The 21,076-nt window shown below is 43.0% G+C and overlaps 1 protein-coding gene across 4 annotated transcripts in view; it reads left to right on the forward strand.

The window, feature by feature from the left end:
• The window catches only part of CTNNA2 (catenin alpha 2), a 1,404,594-nt gene that overhangs the window by 958,362 nt on the left and 425,156 nt on the right, over window positions 1-21,076 (forward strand). The gene's annotated exons all lie outside the window — the stretch shown is intronic.

The raw sequence follows: 21,076 nt of genomic DNA on the forward strand, positions 1-21,076 counted from the left end.
GCAGATCAAGGGTACCAGACTTGTCCAGAGAGTTTGAGTTTTTTCACTTGTGTCTTCATACTGAAGATGTATATAGAATACTGTCTCCAGAATAAGTACTGGCTTGAGTGCAGCTGATGTTGAATGCTGGTACTGTTCTTTTTTCTCCCTGGGATCATAGACACTCCCAAAAGTCCATAGCTTATGTTATCTTCAGCTTTCTCATTAATTTAATGAAGCCATTAGATTTAGTGATTTTAAAGATATCTTCCAGCTGTAATATTGTGCAGTTTTATAATACTACACTATTTCTTTCTTTCCCCTTTTTATATTTACACATCTTTTTCCCTGCCTTTTCAGCTCCCAGCTTATTGCTTTGATGACATCCACCAATGGGTGGAATGGAATACTGACCCCCCAGAATTGGATCAGTAGAGTCAATGTCTGTGGAAAAAGAGTTCATGGTCCCTTCCATCCTATCACATAAGAACCTTGTACTTATCCTTGCCCAAGTGAGACGCATTGTTCAAGTCACTGGGATTTCTGTGTCATGACCTGTTTTCCTGGGAGATTTGCTTGATGAAAATGGGAGGTTATCCCCCATATGGTAGAGGTAAGCTTCCATTTCTGCTTCCACCTGTCTTATAATGGAGGTGCTTGTTAGATTTAGAATAGAAAGAATGGCATTAGCTGTGGATTATTGGACATTTACTTATCCTCCCAGGATCTCAGTTTTCTTATCAGTTCAACAGTACCTACCTACAGTATTGATGTTACAAGGAGTAAACGATGTAAGAGTCTCTAAATGCCAAGGTCAGGACCTGTCTCTTTGTATGACTTCCAACAGTATTTGTTTTCCCGTCCTCCCTTCACCTTTACAGAGCTGATCAAATGGGATCTGGTGTACTGGCTGCAGCACTTTGTAACTCTATAGTACAACACAAATAATGGATTCTGGTTATTGGCATCAATCCATCCTCCAGGAGCTGGGAAGTACCAGGTTTTCATTGCACAGAGGTACCCAACTGTGTTAGAGGGAGCCCTGGGGATGGACCCAGGACCCAGTTCTTTGCCTCCAGACTAGAATTTTGTACGCTGCTACTTTCTGTTCACTTGTCCACTCACTCCTCTGAGAAGGTCAACATATAAGTGGGGCCATACATACCGCCTTAAGTTCTAGAGTCTTAAGTAATGCAATAAAAACATAGGCATATACCCTGGATTGGAGCCCTGTAGGGATGCATACATTTAAATAAAACATTGCAGTGCAGCACCACTTAGCATACCCGTGGAGTACCTAGCCTTGGCCCTTGTATAATCGTGTGCTGACTTACTCCCTCTCTTACTTTTCACCTCTTGAAACAGAGAACAAGTTTTCATTGGCAAAGGACTCTTAGATATCTCTGAAAGGCATTTGGTGAACAGATAGTGCTGTTTATCTCCTTTGGTGAGTTGAAAGGTTTCTTTCAGAAATGCTGCACAGAAACCCCTCATTTCTCTTTGCCTTCTCAAGAGAGACATAAAATGGGATTGGCTATTAGCTGAAATGCCGCCTCTTGGCTCCACTGATCCACAGGGATTTGAGATCCCAGCATGACCAGAGATAATTATACACGAGATATATTCAGAAATGTCCCTGAGTGTTCATTCAGGATCTGCTTTGTCAAGACAGTGCGGTGTCAACACCCAGGCCAGAGTTATGAGCTCATTGTAAATTCAAAGACTAAGTCCATCCAACATGTTACATGCAAGACTGTCAAGTCATTGGAGCTCTTTAAAGGCAGTTTGTGAATCTGTGGAAATCAAGTCCCTGGAATCTTCCAGTCTTTGGAGATATGAAGGACGAGGACTGGGAATGAGCATCTTACAGATGACCTTAACCTGAAATATTAAAGTTATCTTTAAGCAGGAGGATTTGAGAGTAAGGATTCTTAATCACAGGTGTAGGTTATTAAGTGGTTTTAAGAACTTATTTTCTTAAAAGTGTACATCAGTGTCTATAGGCATAAAGAATCAAAGGACAAATGATGAGATGAACTTGACACGTGAGACCTCCATCCAAAGGGAGGAACCTCGCAAATGCAACCCCAGAATTGGAACTTGCAGGTGTTTGAGCTGAATTTTCTATAAATCTAGTTTGATATGCTGAGGAAGTACCCCCCTTTATGTCATTACTTCAGTGGGAAGATGTCTGACAAGTTACAGCTGATGATGACAGATTGTATAAGCCTTCCCTTGAGCCTCACTTCAGCTGGAAAGTGTGTCCTTGTGCCCTCCTAGAGCCAGAGGGACAGCTAGTCATGTAGCATGAAGGGTATTTCTCCTGCCAATGTGGAGTGCTAAGCATTCAGTGAGAAGAAAGGATAGAAGGGGAGAGAGGAAGGGAAGGAAGGAGTAAGAAAGAAAGATGAGGAGGCAGGAAGGAAACAGGGCTGGCCGTTAACAATTATTAAGTGATGAATTCTAGGCTACATGCCAGGTATTTGCACTTGCATTATCTCAGTTTCTCTGACCGTGGCACAATTAGTGTGAATGGAATCATCTAATTCATGGCCACACAAGTGGAAGGAATTCTGCCTTCCTGCTTCAACAGCAGTTATACCAAGGGACATTGCAAATTTACCACCCAGGTTCTTATCGGATGAGTTCAGTGTCTTAATATTGTATTTTCAGTAGGTGATAATGAAGAATTATCAACTGAATGAAAATAGCAAGCTGCCTTCTCAGGGAGTTATGGTAGAATCCTCTACTCTGAAGGTAAAAGTGTCAACAGTCCACTCCTAAGGTGGGCAGTCATGGAAGGAAGTTAACAATCGCAAGGCTGTTGGCAATGGTTTTCAGCCTTGAACCTTATCTAGTTTCTCCAGCTTCTCCTTTCCCACAACTTGAGCCTGAGCAGCACAGAGGTGGTGGTCCTTCCTCTCTCCATTCATCAGCCCCATCCCTTCCATCATCTCTGATCTTCAGTTACTTTCTTTTCATCGTCTCTGAGAATCCCTCAAAGTCCTCACAGAGAAATAGGAAGGTTTAACCCTGCCCACTCTTAAGATATTGTTTTCTCTGACTCCTGAAGAGATTAGCCTTATGGTTTTAACTTTTCAAGCTTCCCAGTCTCTACCCCAGTCAATCTAGAATTTTGTTGTATCAGTTAAGATGGTTATGGTTGCAAGTAATAGAATCATTCACTTTTCAATGACTTAAAAAACAGTGGTTTATTATCTCACACAGCATAGATCCAGAGGTAGATTCCCAAGGCTAGGCTCTGGGCCACAGTAGTGTTTGCTGAGACCCAGCACCCTTCCATTCCACAGCTCTGTTACCTCACCTACTCCTTGTGCTTGCTTTTGCAGGATTCAGAATGGTGTCCATGGGCCAAAAGAAAGAGACAATTTCTTCTTCTTTTTTTTTTTTTTTTTTTGCCTTAAATCTTTTTTTTTTCAATTGGAGGATAATTATTTTACAGTATTGGATGGTTTTTGCCATACATTGACATGAATCTACATATCACTTTTTCCCCCTAGGAATAAAATATTACTGAGAAGGTATGGCTTGTGTGATAAGTCAGTGAAATGGATGTGAAATTTACTTCTCAACAGAGTGAAACTATTTCACTTGGCTTTTTGTTTCCTTTTAAAATTGCATCTAATCTAGTTGAAGCTTTCTCTCTTACCAGGGAAATTAAATGTCGATTACTGTATGAATTCTTGTACCATACCAAACCTTCTTGATTATACAGTGGTACTGGAGGCCTTATATTGATCCAGAACTCACTGATCTTCAGGTCACTGATCTTCACCCACCTCCACGTCCATATTGTTCCTCAAGGGCAGTCACATCTGCTGTTTCATGCCATGCTTGGTCACAGAGTCTTTTCTGATGGACCCCTGGTGCTCATGACCAGTCTCCTTAGAAGCCTCCTCATAATCATTCCCTATAGGATCCTACCACCTTCTCAGATGTCTGCTGATTGCAACCATGTCACCCTTCCAATTTCAGAAAACATTCTCTAAAACCTCTCTCTGCTCTGGATGGTCCAGTGATTTTTTTCAAATACTCCCTTCTGCTTAATAATCTTTGAGATGATTCTGCAATACCTCCCTTCAGGAAGCCTAAAGAAACACTTTCCTGGACTCTATTCTACTTCTAAAAGTTAGTATAAGGGTAGGATATCAGAGTGGTTAGTTCTTTTCTCTCTAACTCATCTTGTTAGGAGTAGGATACCTTCCTTATTGAAATGGAACAAAATTGGACGCTTGATTTTCCTGCTGTTTAAGTATTTGCTTATAACGAATCTAGTCATGACACGCTGGTAGGCACCTTGCCGGTGCGTTTGCCCCGCACCTCCCTTTCATTTGCCTGCCTCCATGCCATTGTTCATAGTGCATTGTTTTCTTGAGAGACCCTTGCCCTCCATTCTGCCTGTCAAATCCTGCCCACGTACCTAGACCCAGTGCCTAGACCAATCCACCTTCTTTATCAAGAACTCTTCAGTCACTCTCCTCTCACCCATTTCTTGAATCGGGGCAACCCTCTCTTCTTGCCCTGTCCTCAAGAAGACTTTGATACCCCTCTCTGATAGTATGCATTCTTGTCCACCTTGGGTTGTCCTTATATGTGTGGGCATTGTACCTGTCCTATTGACCGAAAACTATTTGAGACATGGCCATGTCTTGTTCTCTTTGCTCCCATGGTGCCTAGAAAGTAACTAAATGCAGTTAGTGGAAATGAATTCTCTCCTGATCCTGGATAGTGTATAATGGGACACCAAACATGTATGTGTGGTACGTGTCCCACTGATCGCTGAACCTAGGGTAGGCAAGTGCACAAACCAGGAAATGGATAGGAAGAAGCTGGGAAAAGACACAAGGAGCCATAGGGACTGCAGACATTCTTTATTTGCAGCAGCACAGCAGACATGCTTTTTTCTCTAATGGCTGATGCTGCCCAACACAACCGCAAGAGCTTTTCAGGTGGTGCTTACATAGGTACACAGAATAAAGATGTTCACATGGCCGAGTGAGTACATCATGATGTGCATGCACCATGCTATAAACGAGCTCACCTGTTACATAAACATGCAGAGTCATTACTTACAAAATGTGGGGCAAGAGAGCTGACCACCACCATCTTGACTAATTGCTATTCCCTTACAGTATGTAAGTAGAGTAATAATAGAGACAAAGAAAAGGAGCTATCCTGGGGCAATCTAGCCTGGGAAACATGGCTACTAAGGTCGGTGAGTGTTCTAATACCTTGGGGAGAGAGGGATAACCATGGTGAGCTGAAAAGGCTTCTTAGATATCTTTGAAACCTGAACTGAGTGTTGTGTTATCATGAAAATGTGAATGATTAGAAAGAAAAGGAGGAAACAGAGACGTCATGGGCATAGGGGCATGGAGATAGAAATGACTTTTCAGCATCTGTGGATTGATTTGGACACATTAGGAAGAACCCCTGTTGGTGGCTTATGTTTTCATCAAACCTCGCAATTTACATGATGCTGTCTATTGATACTCATAGACTGAATTCCACTCTGTTGCCAATAGCATTGGAAACAAGATTCACTTTTTTGTACAAAGTCAAAACTCCTTCAGTGGTAATAGGAACATTTTGTACCGAAAGTAATGAAGACAATGAAAAGGGTACTAGTAATACTAAGCACACTTACTAAGCACTCTCTATGTGCCCAGTGTTTACACAGTGTTTTACCTAGATTAATACTACTCTTTCCTAAACATACAAGGCAGACATTTAAAACTATCTCGATACTAATAGAGGCTGAGTTGCTGGGCCCATGTTACTCACCAGGCATATGGTGGAAAAACTGGGACTCAAATTTGGTGTGTTTTATTCCAAAGCTTAATCATATTTCATCCCCTCGAGCAAATGCTAAGAACAAAGCAAACGCAACAACGAGAAGAACACAAATTTTCTCTCCTGATATACTTAAACTCACACTTCTGATAGGGTACAAATGTAGTCTGTGTTAAGCAGGGCAAAGTTCAGTGCAATGTAAAGGCATTTCGTTTGCTTAGTGCTCCATCTCATTTGAGAGCACAGCTATGTGGGCTTAGGCAATTGTTTTCTTACTTAATGACTTAATTACTGTCTCATGATTTGATCTTAAAACTCAGACCATCTCCCATACCAAGCCTGTTTATGTTGGAAATCTGAGAGCTCATTTTTAGGCTCTTGCCAGGGTCCCTCAGAGACAGTGTCCCGAGTGAGGGGTATTTACCTCAAGGTGAGACAAACCATGAAAACCCCTGGCCTCCTTAGCACAGGGATCGAAAACCTCTTTGCAATCACCACAAATTTTTATTTGCTGTTGGAAAATTGCTTTGGGAAATGATGTGGATCAGAGAAGTAAATTTTCTGTCAAGATAAACTTTAGTAGTGAGCAAAGCAAAATTCAGAAGAAGAAGAAAAAAGACCCCTAGGTGTTTTATCTCACTTTTATTAACATTCTTTAATATTTACCACCGTTGTACTTTGTGAGCCAGACTGTCAGTGGAAGCACTGAACTACAGAGAAGTTTCGGGAATTTCTCTAGAGAGGATATCTTCAGCCTCATTTTACAAATAGAAGCTGTGGATAACAGATGTGCTTCAAAGAGCTGGCGGTTTTTAAAAGAATTAAGGTGAAAAGTAAACTCCCTAAAACCTTACCATACAGATACCAAGAATCTACTGCTTCTGGACTGGCCCAGACTTTCCAGTGTGTTTCCAGAAATTGCTGTTTTGCAGTCTGCACAGACGGTGGAGTGCTTGGACTAGCAAGGGAGGGGAGGACGCTTGGCAGGGCACCAGCTCAGAGCGAGATTCTTTTCTTTTTCCTGAAGAACTGAGCCTGGTAAAAAGAAAAAAAAAAAAATCAAAACAAACAGACCCTTTCCTTCTTCCCCATCTGCTTTCTCCCAATTCTTTGGTGTTGATAGCCCTGGATTAACCAGTGGAACCCAGCAGGTTGCAGGCTGCTGAATCTGTAGCTAGGATTTGCTGCATTCCAGGGCTGCCTGGCTGTGGTACCCAGGGCTGCTGAGTCTCACCAGCCGATAGATAACAGAACCACAGCCAGAGTCTGTCATGAACACTCAGAACAACAGCTCATGCGCTTTTGAATCTGATGGTAGTGATATGATGGAATACATGATTCTGATTGAACCTAGGTGGACTGCTGTTCCCCCTTCTTCCAAAACTCTCAATTTTAATTTCTTAGATCTAGCAGGTCTGGGGAGAGATATGCTCAGAGACAGAGGTCTGGGGACTGGATCTGTTGACAAAATTGGAGAGAATCATTATACTGGGGAAAAAATAAGGGCAGTTACTTGCAGCAAGTCTTGGCACACCTATGTGAAGGAAGCTCAGTAACCTCTTTAAGTATCCCAGCTGATTTTGCCTAACAGAGATGGTGCAGTCTCTTTCTTCCAACTTAGGAGGGAGATAACTTTTATATTGCTAATATTTCTTGTTCTCTTTTTTAAAAAATAATTGCATTTGTTTATTTATTTTTGGTTGTGCCAGGTCTTTGTTGCTGCGTGCACTTTCTCTCTAGTTGCACTGAGCAGGGACTACTCTCTAGCTGGAGTGTGTAGACTTCTCATTGCATGGCTTCTCTTGTTGTGGAACATGGGCTCTAGTGCTCGAGGGCTTCAGGAGTTGTGGCTCCCAGGTTCTAGAGCGTAGGTTCAATAGCTGTGGCGCACAGACTGGGTTGTACTTCGGCATGTGGGATCCTCTGGGATCAGGGATTGAACCCATGTCCCCTGCATTGGCAGGTACATTCGTTACCACAGAGCCACCAGGGAAGCCCTAATGTTCTCTTTCAATTAACCTCTCACAGCTCTTCTTAGAATCTATTTCTAGAAAGTGTTCCCAATGCCTTTCATTGTTCCTTTAGTCTGTTTCTAGAAATACAACACATAACTATAAACATTGGTGACACAGGGCAGAAGCTACTATTATTTGAGAATTTACTATCAGCTAGCACTGTGGTCAACTCAGTATATGTGATCTCTGATATCTTCTCAAGAACCCACAAGGCAGCCATTGGTGTGTCTGTTTTAGAGATGTAAATGCCACAGTTCTCGGAGAAGGCAATGGCACCCCATTCCAGTACTCTTGCCTGGAGAGTCCCAGGGATGGGGGAGCCTGATGGGCTGCCGTCTATGGGGTCACACACAGTCAGACACGACTGCAGCGACTTAGCAGCAGCAGCGGCAGCATGCCACAGTTCTTAAGCTCAAATGATGACCTGTCCAAAGACGGTTAGACCCACCTGGGACAGACCCTGTGATCCACAGTGAGAGAAAGGGAAAGGAGTGCCCATCCCTTAAGGAGAGAACAGTCTGGTTGCTCCTCCACTCCATGTGCTCTTGACAGAGTCATGAGGGACTTGATTCAGAGCAGTGACTAACAGCAGGAATTCCACTCCCTGTGGAGGAGAGTTTGAAGCATGTGGCCCTCCAAAGTCACACTGTGGGTGGCCACCCATATGTCACCCCCCTCCTCCATCCATTGCTTTAAGTCTTTGCATGCTACTACATAGCTCTTGAAGTTGTCACTTACATTCTCTCCTTTGAGCCTTACCAGATCCTTGTGGAAACGACTGAGCAAGGATTAATTTCTGAATCTTATACACACGGGAATTGAAGTCCACAGAGGAGGTGATATATCTTAGTCAGTAAGTGACCAAGCCAGGACCAGAGCTCAGTCTATTAATTTTATCCCCAATAGTTTTTTCTAACACATCATGAAACTTAAAAGTAAAGATAGCTCTGGGAGATGTTGAGTGTAGGAGGGACTGATAAGACCAAATTCCCCAGCTGAAACCTTGGCTGTTCAAATAACCTCTGAATTCCCATTTTCAGTATCAAAGAACACAGACCTCCTTTGACCCTCTCAAAATCTCAGTCAATGACCTGCCAGGATGCTTTAACTTATTGCTCTTTTTTCTCTTCCCCATGTTCATCACTGTCTATCTCAGCATTTCTCAAACTTCTTTTTTCATTATCTCCCCCTTAAGAGATTTTTTTTTTTTACCTTTTCCCCTACCTCACTCTGAAATTTTAATACCACAGATATACTGTGTTTATGCACCATATAACATGAGCTTCCCTGGTGGCTCAGCAGTAAAAAATCTGCCTGCCAATGCAGGAGACATGGGCTCAGTCCCTGAATTGAGAAGATCCCCTGGAGAAAGAAATGGCAACCCCCTCCAGTATTTTTGCCTGAGGAATCCCATAGACAGAGGAACCTGGCGGTCTATAGACCACAGGGTCGCAAAAGAGTCAAACACAACTTAGGGACTAAACAACAAAAACAGCTATATACCGTAAGTGTATCTCTGCTTTATGCATACAAATAGTAAGACTTTTTATCCCCTTAAGAGCCAATTTTTACTCCTTAAATTCAGTATTAGCCCTGTTAAGAAGCTCAAAACTAGGAATCCAGTGTGGGGTCAGGGGGTGGGGTGTGGTGGGAATTAGAGGAGGAGGAAAGAAGACAGAAAAGAAGGAAAGGAGAGAAGAGAAAAAACAAACAACAAACAATGTAACAAGTTACTGGGGAGACTTCCCAGATAGTCCAGTGCCTAAGACTGTGCTCCCAGTGCAGGGGGCCTGGGTTCGACCCATGGTCAGGGAACTGGATCCCACATGCCACAAATGAGAGTTTGCATGTCATAACCGAAAGCTTCTGCAGGCTGCAACTAAAAAAGATCCTGCATGCCACAACTAGGACCTTGCACAACCAAAAAAAAGAAAAGTTAGTAAAGACGCAAAACACTACACTGAAGGTGGTTCTCATTTTCCCAATAGTTAGAGCTTTCCCTGGTAGTATAGATTCATGTGTTGGGATTTTACTTTGGCCAAAGTCTTTCCAATATACCTGTCCAAAGCCAGAGCAGACCATTCTTCAGTCGTTCTGTGATCAAATCACAAGGAACAGTTGGGGCCTTGGAACAGACTCACCTTTCAAGAGCTAATTTCCTAGGAGCAAAATAGAGCATTTCCTCTGACCAAACATGATATCTGTTTGTGGTGTTGGGTAAGTCTCTAAGGTGGAGTGAGATCTTTCCTTGGGGGAAGTTTAATGCATTCCTAACTTTACCTGTTGATAAGAAACAGCAGTAGAGAATGTACTGGAAATCAACCCTACTTGCCTCCAGATCCTGCCTGCCAGAGAAGAGAAGTAGAAGAAATGCCCCAAGTTACTACTATAGACAAGAAGGGAAAAGCCTGGCAGGTGGCCCTGACTTGCCCAAAGGCAAGAAGCGAAGTAGCAAAGCTGGAACTTGGATTCTGTGTCTTAACACATGAGCTTCTCTTCCAGAAGAGCATCCACCCTAGACACGTCCTTCTTTTGTTACACTTACTTGAGCAGCATCACTCTGTGGCTGTTAGTACACAGAGGAAAAACATCTTTAAATAAACACCAGCACATCTGTTACGGCCAAAGATGTATGCTTAGTGTCTCAGGGGCCGGTATGATTTAATATTGTGCTGTGCTTAGTCACTCAGTCGTGTCCGACTCTTTGCAGACCCCATGGACTGTAGCCTGCCAGGCTCCTCTATCTGTGGGGATTCTCCAGGCAAGTAAACTGGAGTAGGCAGCTATGCCCTCCTCCAGGGGATCTTCCCAACCCAGGGACAGAACCCAGCTCTCCCTCATTGCAGGCAGATTCTTTACTGTCTGAGCCACCAGGGAAGCCCATGATTTAATATTGCCAATGTTAAATAAGAGTCTGGGAGCCAGATCACAATCACAGGCTGTGGGATCACTTTCCACCTTCAGGAATTGAGTACAGAGAGCAAATAGCTCAGATGTGGGAATAAGTTTTGCTGTAATGCCAAAGACCCACATGAATGATGTTTCCTTGAACTGGCCACCAGGCTTTGGTTTGTGTGGAAGGAGAAGATGGGACCACACCTGCATGGGTATATGGATGTCAGGCACACACACACTCTCATGTTCTAGTGGTGGGCTACATTCACGAGGGTACCTGATATCAGTGGCAAAGTCAAGACAATGAAGAACCAGAAAAAGTCAAATGTTGGTATCAACGCTAAGGCCTGAGAAAATTTCAGAGCTGTAAAGGAAGAAGCCTGTGTTTCTGCCCCTAGACTTCTCTCTCTGCCTCCTTTACTTCTCTGTCCAGACCCAGTGCTTTCAGGAACTCAGATTTTTGGATAATACCCTATCACAGAAGGAAATGGGGGCAGTGTGGCTTTGAACCCTGTTGGACTGAGCCCTGCTCCTGGCTCTGTGACCTTGTTTTATTGGGTTAGCCAAAAAGTTCGTTCAGGTTTTTCTACACCATCTTACAGAAAAACCCAAACAAACTTTTTGGCCAATATGATATTTATTTGTTGTTAAAACAAGCAAACCCAGAACCCACTTATCTAGCACCTACCATATACCAGGCACTGTTCTGGGCACTTTATAAAGAATATCTCATTTAATTTTCAATAATAACCTATTTAATTCTCCTAACATCCCTATTTTCATTTTATAGATGAAGGGATTGAGTATCAGAAAGGTTAACTATTAATCAGTTGCCAAAGTCACTCAGCCAGAATTGAAGCCAAGCCCTGTGTCTCCGGAGTCAGTGCTTGTCCCCTCCCCTGTCCCCATTAAGGTAAGTGACCTTGGGCAAGTCATTGAACGTCTCTAAATGTCAGTTTACCTATCTGCAAAATTAAATGCTTCTCTGAACAAAGGCTTCCCTGGTGGCTCAATGGTAAAGAATCTGCCTGCAATGCAGGAAACCTGGGTTCAATTACTGGGTCAGGAAGATCACCTGGAGAAGGGAATGGCAACCCACTCCAGGATTCTTGCATGAACAAATGAGCCTGGTGGGCTATAGTCCTTGGGGTCACAAAGAATCGGATATGACTGAGGGACTAACACTTTCACTTTAAATGAGAAAATGTTAAAGATTTAGCAGGTTGCCAGGCATCCAGTAAATACAATATGTAATAAACACTCGTCTTGGGGGGCGGGGCAGGAGGATGGTGGTTGCCTTTCACAGAAGGATCAGGTTGAAGTGGAAGCTTCTCTTTCACACACTCATCATGTGTCTGGTGGACCTAGGCTCAGCACTGTTTTCTTCCTAATGCCTCATCTTCAGGTTAAATTGGTCTCTTGTTCACTCAACAAAAATTTACTTAATCCCTGAACAAGAAATGCTGTGTCATTTTGAATGAGCTAACCAATTCAGTTAGAACTAAAAAAAACTGAGTGATGTGTTACCTTGAGTTTCATTTCCATTATTACACGATTTCTCCCCTTCTTCCTTACAGCATGTTTGTTCTTTTCGCTTTGTACCTTTTACAATTTTTGAAACAGTGTGCAAAAAAGAATCAATATGAGAAACTCAGATAAAAATGACCTGGACAGAAAGCAGGAGTGAGGCTGAATTCCAAGAAGGACCATTATTTTTAGAATAAAGCACATGCACGCACACACAGACTCCGTTGCAGGGAAATATAGATTTCACGGCAAATGCAATCACCATGGAGCAGACAGTGAGACAAAATCACAGAGTGCGTGGTTGTCCTGCAGCTGAGGGACAAATGACAGGATTGCCTTGGCCAGCTGAAGACAGATTGCCACATTGTTCCATTAATTGTGTAGAGCTTGGCTTTTCCAGACCTTTCTGTGGCAGACTAATCCAGCTTTCACTTGCCACTGACTGAGCTGTCTCACTTTTATCCAAGGCTGCCTAGAATATCTCTGAGAGGTCCCTGCCACACAGAGTTTGCAATACTGAGAACTCTTAATTGAAGATAAACACACACTGATGGTGGACATCTAGTAATAAAAAAAAAAAAAAGAGGGCATTGGTTTAAGGAGATAAATATGCTGAAAGATTCGATCTTTATACTGGCTTTATTTTAAGTCCTATAAATTGTTGGCAAATCTGGTCTTACATATGAGCAACTGCCTGCATTGTTTCATTTGAGAGGAACAAGAAACGATCTCCTGTCCAAATATACATCACCAAGGTGTTTCAGTACCTGCAATTCTAGCATTAGAACAATGTCTCTTATTGCCCTGAAAGATCTTTTTCAAGCTGCAAGAATTTCTAGGCAAAACTGGTATCACCATCCATCTATCCATTTTCTACTGGCATTTAGTTTTCACAGTCTCTCAAGAGTTGCTGATAAAAGAATTAATGGCAGTGGGCTGAGTGGAAAGGGAACATTTTGATGTTTGGAGATATTTGGGAAAAGTTGGCATCTATTTGGAATTCTCTGAGGTATCATGGAAGCTTCTATGAAAATGAAAAGAGTGTCAGGCTAGGGGATGAGGGGAAGGGAAGAACCAAAGGGCAGTAGCAAGCTCGCGATACCAAACTTTGTCATTGTTAAACTCCGGCTAGAGAATGAGAGGGTATAGGAGTATGAGTGCAGTGTGTCTCCAGGACTCCTGCTAGAAGACTTACTGACTTTAGTATTTTGAGCAAGGTCAGCCCTGCCTCATCGCAACCAAGCAGAGAAGGAAAGGGCAATGATAGAGGTAGGAGGGCACAGAATTTAGAAGATGTAATTCCAGGTGCTAGGCTTTGACTTTTGGCAAGCTTCTTAACCTCTCCTGATCTGAGTGTTCTTGTCTAAATGATGGGACAAGGTTGTGTCTGCCTTTTGTGCTTGTTGGGAGAATTAAAATAAATAAAATGAAAGAGTACTTAGTAAACTATGCGAAGAAGGCAATGGCAACCCACTCCAGTGTTCTTGCCTGGAGAATCCCAGGGACGGAAGAGCCTGGTAGGCTGCCGTCTATGGGGTTGCACAGAGTCGGACACGACTGAAGTGACTTAGCAGCAGCAGTAAACTATGGAGTACTCAGAAACAAATGACAAGCCCATCTAAGTGAGAACATCTTTCTCACAATCAGCTCCACCAGGGGGAGTCAGTGAGGCCAGGGCCTCCTCATTTAACAGTGACCCCCATCTGGCCTTGCTGCCACCAGCCCACCATGGTTTCTTACAGAGCTCTAGTCAGACCTGTGAATCTCACTCACTGGTGAGCTACAAATGTGGCAATTCTTGTGACCCTCTAGCTCGGTGTTTCTCAGCCTTAGCTGAACTTCACAATCCCCTGGGAGGTTTTGAAATATTTCCTCATCAAGACCACACTCCAGATCAATTAAACCTGCATCTCTGGGGGAGGGACCTAGCCATTACTATTTATTAAAGCCCTCAAGTGGTTTCAATGTGCCGCCAGGATTGAGAAGCATTTTCCTAGCTGAGCAAATGAAAGAAAAGATGCAGCTAGAAAATTTTTTTTTCTCATAAAGCAAGGAGAAAAATGGCTTCCCAACAAGACATTGAGAAGAGGCAACTAGCCAACCCAGTAGATCAGAATAAAGAAAGAAATAAAAAGAAGTTTTGGAGTAGAGTTGGTGTATCACGACTACATACAATGATTATTTGATCAACATAAAGCACAAATCTTGAAATTCCCTTCTTGCTCTCTTTTTTTCCTCTCTCTTCCCCTCTCCACCTGCGACAACCTTGACTTTTATTTTTCCCTGATCTCTTCCTTTCTCCATCCCTCCTCCTTCCGCTCATTTTATTAAATGGCTCTGAATTCCTGGTATTAATTGTAGCCGCTTACCCAATCTAGTAAGTTATTCCCAGAGTCCTGTACTTCTTCCCTGCCCCCACCCTAGCCCACCTCCACCACAGCGGTGTTCTTCAGCCTTTTTGCTGGTCCTGCTTCAGTGCAGACCCCTGTGTCTCCCCTTCTCATGGGTGGGTGAGTGTGAGTGCCTGCGTCCTCTCTAGGGTTTCCTTTCATCTTCCTGCACATTCTAAAAGCCCTATTTTCCACCCACACATGCCTGCATTTTCTCATCTGTTTTCCGGTATTCCCACCTCCCCCTCTGAAGCCCCGCGCCTTTGTGATTTTTTATCTACCTTTTCTCATTCAGATGCAGGCAAGCCTGATGAATCAGAATATCTGGGGAATGGGAGTTCAGGGGAATTTTAATTTTCTGGTTAAGTGGTACTATCTTAACTACTTTTGTTTTATTATTTGGGGAAAATGATAAAATAGAAACCCAGAACCAGAAGGGTCCTAAGGGAATACCTGAAGGCAAAGAGAGAGAGAGGCTCACTGCAGTTAAGATGAGAACAAGGTGGACTCAAGGCCTGTGAGTACCAGCAAACATCTCTCCTGACTTCAAGACCAGGTTTCTCCCAGAACACTCTCTTGACGTGGCCTGCAGAACTTTCGATTAACCAGGACCCATCAAAAGTAAATTACATTTGGGGGTACTTTCCTAGTGGTCCAGTGGCTAAGATTACACGCTTCCAAAGCAGGGGGGTGTGAGTTCATCCCTAGTCAGAGAACTAAGGTCCCACATGCCACATGGCACAGCCAATAAATAAATCAGTACACTTTTAAGTGAACTTCCCAGTTTTCCTAATGCCATAGGCCTATGAACTTCACTCATCAGTGTGGCCTGCCTGGCCCCAAATGCCTTTCAGTCTGTGATGCCTGAATCTCTAGATCCTCATGCTTCTAGGTTCTGAGACCAGGTCTCTGATTAATAGGTCCACCACTCACTAGACTAAGCACTTTTTTTTTTTCATAAACTTTTTATTTTGTATTGGAGTATAACCAATTAACAATGTTGTGATAGTTTCAGGTGAAGGGCAGAGGGACTTGGCCATACCTATACATGTATCCATTCTCCCCCAAACTCCCCTCCCATCCAGGCTACTACATAACATTGAGCAGGGTTCCAGGTAAGCCCCTTGAATTTTAAAGTGAAAGCCTACTTATACTCGGAGACATTCCAGGTTTGGTTGGAGCAGGGAAAAAGCCCAGGCAGAGGGGCTGAATTTATTCAGACATCAGAACTCCTCCTGGAAGGAATATCAAGTGTCTCATTTTCCCTCTTGTTAATTAAATATCCACTGTTAACTTGACATTTTTTTTTCCTGTTTCCTAAATGAAGTCTTACCAGAGAAAAAGTGGGTCAGTGGAGGGCTCTGACAAGTTTGTCCCAGTTAATTTAAGTTTTGCCATATGTTCTCTGAGAAGCATGAGCTAACTACAGGTCCTCGTGCTGATTAGCAACCAACCTGAGGGGTTTTCATTTAGATTTCCAGTTCTTTCTCAAGAGAGAGCAAGATGAGAAGGCAATAGATCTAGGTGAACCACTCCAAGCAAAGCTGGAATGCAACATGATGGTGTTGATGGCGTTGTTACTCTATACCAGGGAGCAGAGTTTGTCAACTTCCGGCACCCTTGACATTTTAGGGTAAATGGTTCTTTGTTAAAAGGAACTTCCTCTACACTGTAGAGTGTTCAGCAGGATCCATGACCTGTACTCATTAAAGGCTGGTAGCATCCAAACCCCCTGCGTGAAAATCACAAATGTTTCCAGACATGATATTAATTGGGTGGCAGATTTGCTCCTGATTGAGAACCACCACCTTCGAGACAGAGTCCATGTAGTGACCAAGAAGAGAAGGTGAATAAACCCCCAATAATAATATATAGATACTAGATAAGTGCTACCCCTTAGTGACTCTGAGTCCAAAGTCATCTGTTTAGTGGCTAGACGGGATGATTAACTGAACTTTCTGCCCCTGGAAGCCTGTGAGAGCTTTCCTCTGTTGACAGAGTCCTGCATGACCTGATAACCAGAGGCCAGAGCAGTCAAAGTCAGGGCGAAAATTCCTGGAGGTGAGCATGGCACCCATGTCATCCACCAAGAATATGGTGAGCACGTACCCTAGCCCAGGCCAGTCCTAGGGTCTTTGCTGGCTAGAAGAGTGGAGAAGGCACCCATTCAAGGAAATTAGAAAGAGGCTATCGTTGAAAGTCTGAGCTTTTATAATGAGATTATCTGGTGGCTCAGTGGTAAAGAATCTGCCTGCCAATGCAGGGAACGCAGGTTCAGTCCCCGGGTTGAGAAGATTCCTTGGAGAAGGAAATGGCAACCCACTCTAGTATTCTTACCCAGGAAATCCCATGGACAGAGGAGCCTGGCAGGCTATAGTCCTTAAGGTTGCCAAAGAGTCAGACGCAACTTAGTGACTAAACAACAAAAATCACAACATATAGTTGAAAGGCCACCAGAGTGAATGCCCTGGGCTTCCAATTACTGGCTGGGTGACTTTCCACAAAAACACTCCACCTCTCTAAGCCTTAGGTTCCTCATGTAAAAATAAGGTCCAGATAAAGAGTCTTATACCAAGTAACCACTCAATGTGTTTCCTCCATCTTATTTACAACTCCAACTCAGCATTAAGGATAATAGCAATAGTAATAGTTATAGTCAGGCTTTTGTTTTGAGTATAATTCCAGAAACAGCATTCAATTGAGGAAGGCCAGGAAATGGGGCCCAGTTACAGGAGAAAGAATTTTGCCTCCTAGAATCCCTGGAAAAAAGTCAGAGTAGTGCGTTTATTAATGTAGAAATGTTTTGCAACCCTGAGGTGGAACTTTTTAGTTAGGTGCATATTCTCAGAAGAATGCTTTGCTGGCTTTTACCACTAGGTAGCAGGCGTACACCCTCCTATGGCACTGGCATGAGGAGCCCAGAAGATTCCCCAGTCTGCAAAGCCTCTATCAGCTCATTAACTAATGCCTGAAAATACCATCAGCCACCTCAGCCCTTTACACGTTGTGATTGATTTTATCAGATCCTTTCCTGAGTTAAAGTTTGATCATGGAAGAAGAAAGTAGGAGTATAATTATGCTGGGGGATATAGTTATATAATGTGATTATGTGTATGTGATCATACAGGTGGATATATATATATATATATGACAATGTACTATGTATATGTGGCTATTTTGTGTCATGTTATGTCATTTACATATAAGTATGCATGTGTGTGGGCTTCCCAGGTAGCACTAGTGGTAAAAAAAAAAAAACAAAAAAAAACAAAAAAAAAACACCCACCTGCCAATGTAGGAGACAAAAGAGACACCAGTTCCATCCCTGGGTGGAGAAGATCCCCTGGAGGAGGGCATGGCAACCCACTCCAATATTTTTTATTTTTGCCTGGAGAATCCCATGGACAGAGGAGCCTGGCGGGCTATAGTCCATAGGTTTGCAAAGAGTCAGACACAACTGAAGCAACTTAGCATGCACATGTATATGTGTATCCCTAAACTTTTCCCAGAATATACTTCAGGCACCTGTGTAATACTCATATTCCAGTTAATTCTTTGCTATTTAGCATTCCATCCACAGCAAGCCCAAATCAACCAACAGCCACCATCTACCTAGAGGAAATAATTGATGCTTATTTTGACTCCCTCGAAACAGTATAATACCCATTTTCCAAAACAGATGTAAATTCTGGTCTCTTGGTACTGCTGTGTGTGAGAAGGATATCTGATGCCTTTCATTTTCCCAGGGTGTGTGATCCACCAGTGCCCTCTTCTCTAATGCATGGCTACGCCAGACAGGACATAGGCTGAACTTGCTGACAGGTTGGAAACAGCCCAGAACTACAGCCCAGAAACACAAGAAGCCCCTAAACCTTCCAGCAATCTGTGTGGAGTTGCTCTGGAAATCTGGGAGGAGTAACAAGTGCTATCTGCCCCTCTAATGACCTACACGTACTCATGAGTGTGTTGTTTAATACTAAGTCTCCTTCCTGAAGGCAGAGAGGAAGGTGAGGCACGCTTAGACTTTGAAGAGCTTCAGAGAATATTGAAAAAAAGATTTTAAAAGTTTCCTTTCACCAGAATGACTTTTCTCTGTGATGGAAACCTTGCAGTCTTGAGAACCTGAGCTACCTGGTGGTTTCAACTCTCAGAGCTGGAGTCTGAGTCCCAAGGGCTGCCTTTCTTGGGAGTGAAGGCCAGAGAAAGGGTTTCATTTAACCTACTCCCTCTGGTAGCACCTAAAAAGAAACCTACCAGGGCTAAGTCTGGTCTGAGAGTGTTATTTGTCATTTCAAAAGACTTTTTCTTTTCCATTTATAAATATTCAAGAAACCTGTATACCAGGTAGGGCTGAACTTTAATCAGCTGGGAAGGTAGTGCAAACGGAGGGTTAATCCATCACAATGCCCAGGGAGAGACGTGAATCATAGCTTTAAATTCTTTCCAGACAACACAGGACAATGAGATTAGCACCCTCCATGGGAAGAACAACCACCAAAAACAAGGTGCTACACCTTTAAAAATGAGATTCTCTTTTAAATGCTCAGTAGTTTCCTTAGAGGGGGTCACAGGAAGTTTGTTGAAGCTTAAAGATCAATTAATTTAAGAAAGAAAAGATTTCAAGTGTCATAAAACCTTAGTTAAAACTATCGGATTTCCCGCATTCTTGCCTCCCCCCTCCCACTTCCAAAGCAAGAAGTGCAGGAGCATGAAACGGAATGAGCTGAATTCCTCTGTTTGTGTAGAAAACACATTTGCTTGCCTACAAAGACACAGCGCAGACACACAGGCACACATGCGCACATACACACACAAAGTAAGAACATGGCTTTGCATGACCATCGTCAGTTTTCCAGGTCTCAGAGTACAGAGTCCTCTCTACAATAGTATTTCATTAGATTTACATGGACTTCAGGTCTTCTGTACACGTGGTGTTTAGTCATATGGGGAGGAGTGGGGGTGTCAGCAGCATATAACAAAGCATGATTATTCTCTCATTTTTTCTCATGGCCACATTTTAAAAAGAAGAATGAAGGAGACAAAAAAGTCTTCGGGATAGGAGATTCTCCAGTCTCCAGTCTACACATTTCTAGGGGTTAGGGTGGATCTCTGCCTCTGCTGTTTTCCAAAAAGGCTCTGCTTCTGGAAGCTTTCCCTACAAGCACAGCAACAGGGCCCTTAATGCACCAAGCCAGAGCAGCTTTTGGCACTGGATCCCAGTAGGCTTCTTAAGAGGAGATTAAATCAATGGAATCTAAGGATTGAATCCTACAGTTGCACAATTGGGGGATTTTTTTTGTTGTTGTTCCCAGAAAAATCAGTTGTCTTCTAGAGGTCTCTTCAGTGAAATTTCATTATAGATGTCCCTGGAACCCCTGCCGCCCAAGATGGTATTTACAGTGGCATCCCCAAATGATCATAAAGACTGAATCCAAAACCCCTCCTTGAAGTTATCAAGGCGCCTCTCTTCTAGAACATTAGTAGTCTAAATGGGTACTGTATGCATGGTATATATCATAAAGTCATGTTTTAATTACAAACAAAATAAGATGAGGTCTCGGAGCTTATGGTATACGTTTCGTGTGTGTGTATGTATATATATGTAAGGAGCTATCTAACAAAGCTTAACATCTTAGAGACATTTCCAAAATATTTCTCTTGAAAGAGCTTCTTAGTCTCTTAGAAGCAGTATTCTTAGGCACAGTAATTTCTCCATAGGTAGAAGAGAAATCTACCTTCAATCCTCAGCTTAAGTAAACCTCCTGGTGATGCCATTCTGCATTTCAAACAGCTGACTTTGCCTCTTTAGATGGGTGACTGGAGGCATTTGCATTTTCGGAGAAGGTGGTGGTGTATATTTTCTCTCCCCCATCCCTCTTCCTGCTATTCCGACTTCTCTCTCTCTCAAAAGAAAAGTGAAAATACAAAGATGCCTGTCTGCTGGATCATTCAGAGAGGTTAAACACCTGAGTTTGAGGAAGACTTTTAGACTCCAGACAATATTAGTTCACCAGCTTTCACTCATGACAGTTTATTTCAATCATACATTTACTTAAATTGTTAGCTAGTGAAAGACCCCTCCCATCCACCACACCTCCTCCCCTTTTCCTGCCCTGCACCCACCACCTGGTACCACTCTTAAGTTTAGTTCAATAAACAACCTACATCCCTATGGACCTAGAAACCTATGAAGGTTGGCAAGGGGCAGTCATTGACCCCAACACAGAAAAAAAACTGAAACCTCACAGGGAGAGCAACCATTTCACAACAGGGTTATCTGAACAGAGGCAGCTTTTCTATACTGGGTTAACAAATTATTCCCATCTCAGTAATATTGGAAGATAGGCTCAAAAGCTCATCTTCCCCATTCTACCCCACCCCCATCACTTCTACATGAGCCTGCCTGTAAAGTCTCCTGCTTCAGGCAGCACCCAGGTAGGCATTCAGCCTGAGGTA

Source organism: Ovis aries, chromosome 3 (genome assembly GCF_016772045.2).
Source record: "Ovis aries strain OAR_USU_Benz2616 breed Rambouillet chromosome 3, ARS-UI_Ramb_v3.0, whole genome shotgun sequence".
Classification (NCBI taxonomy): Eukaryota; Metazoa; Chordata; class Mammalia; order Artiodactyla; family Bovidae; genus Ovis; species Ovis aries.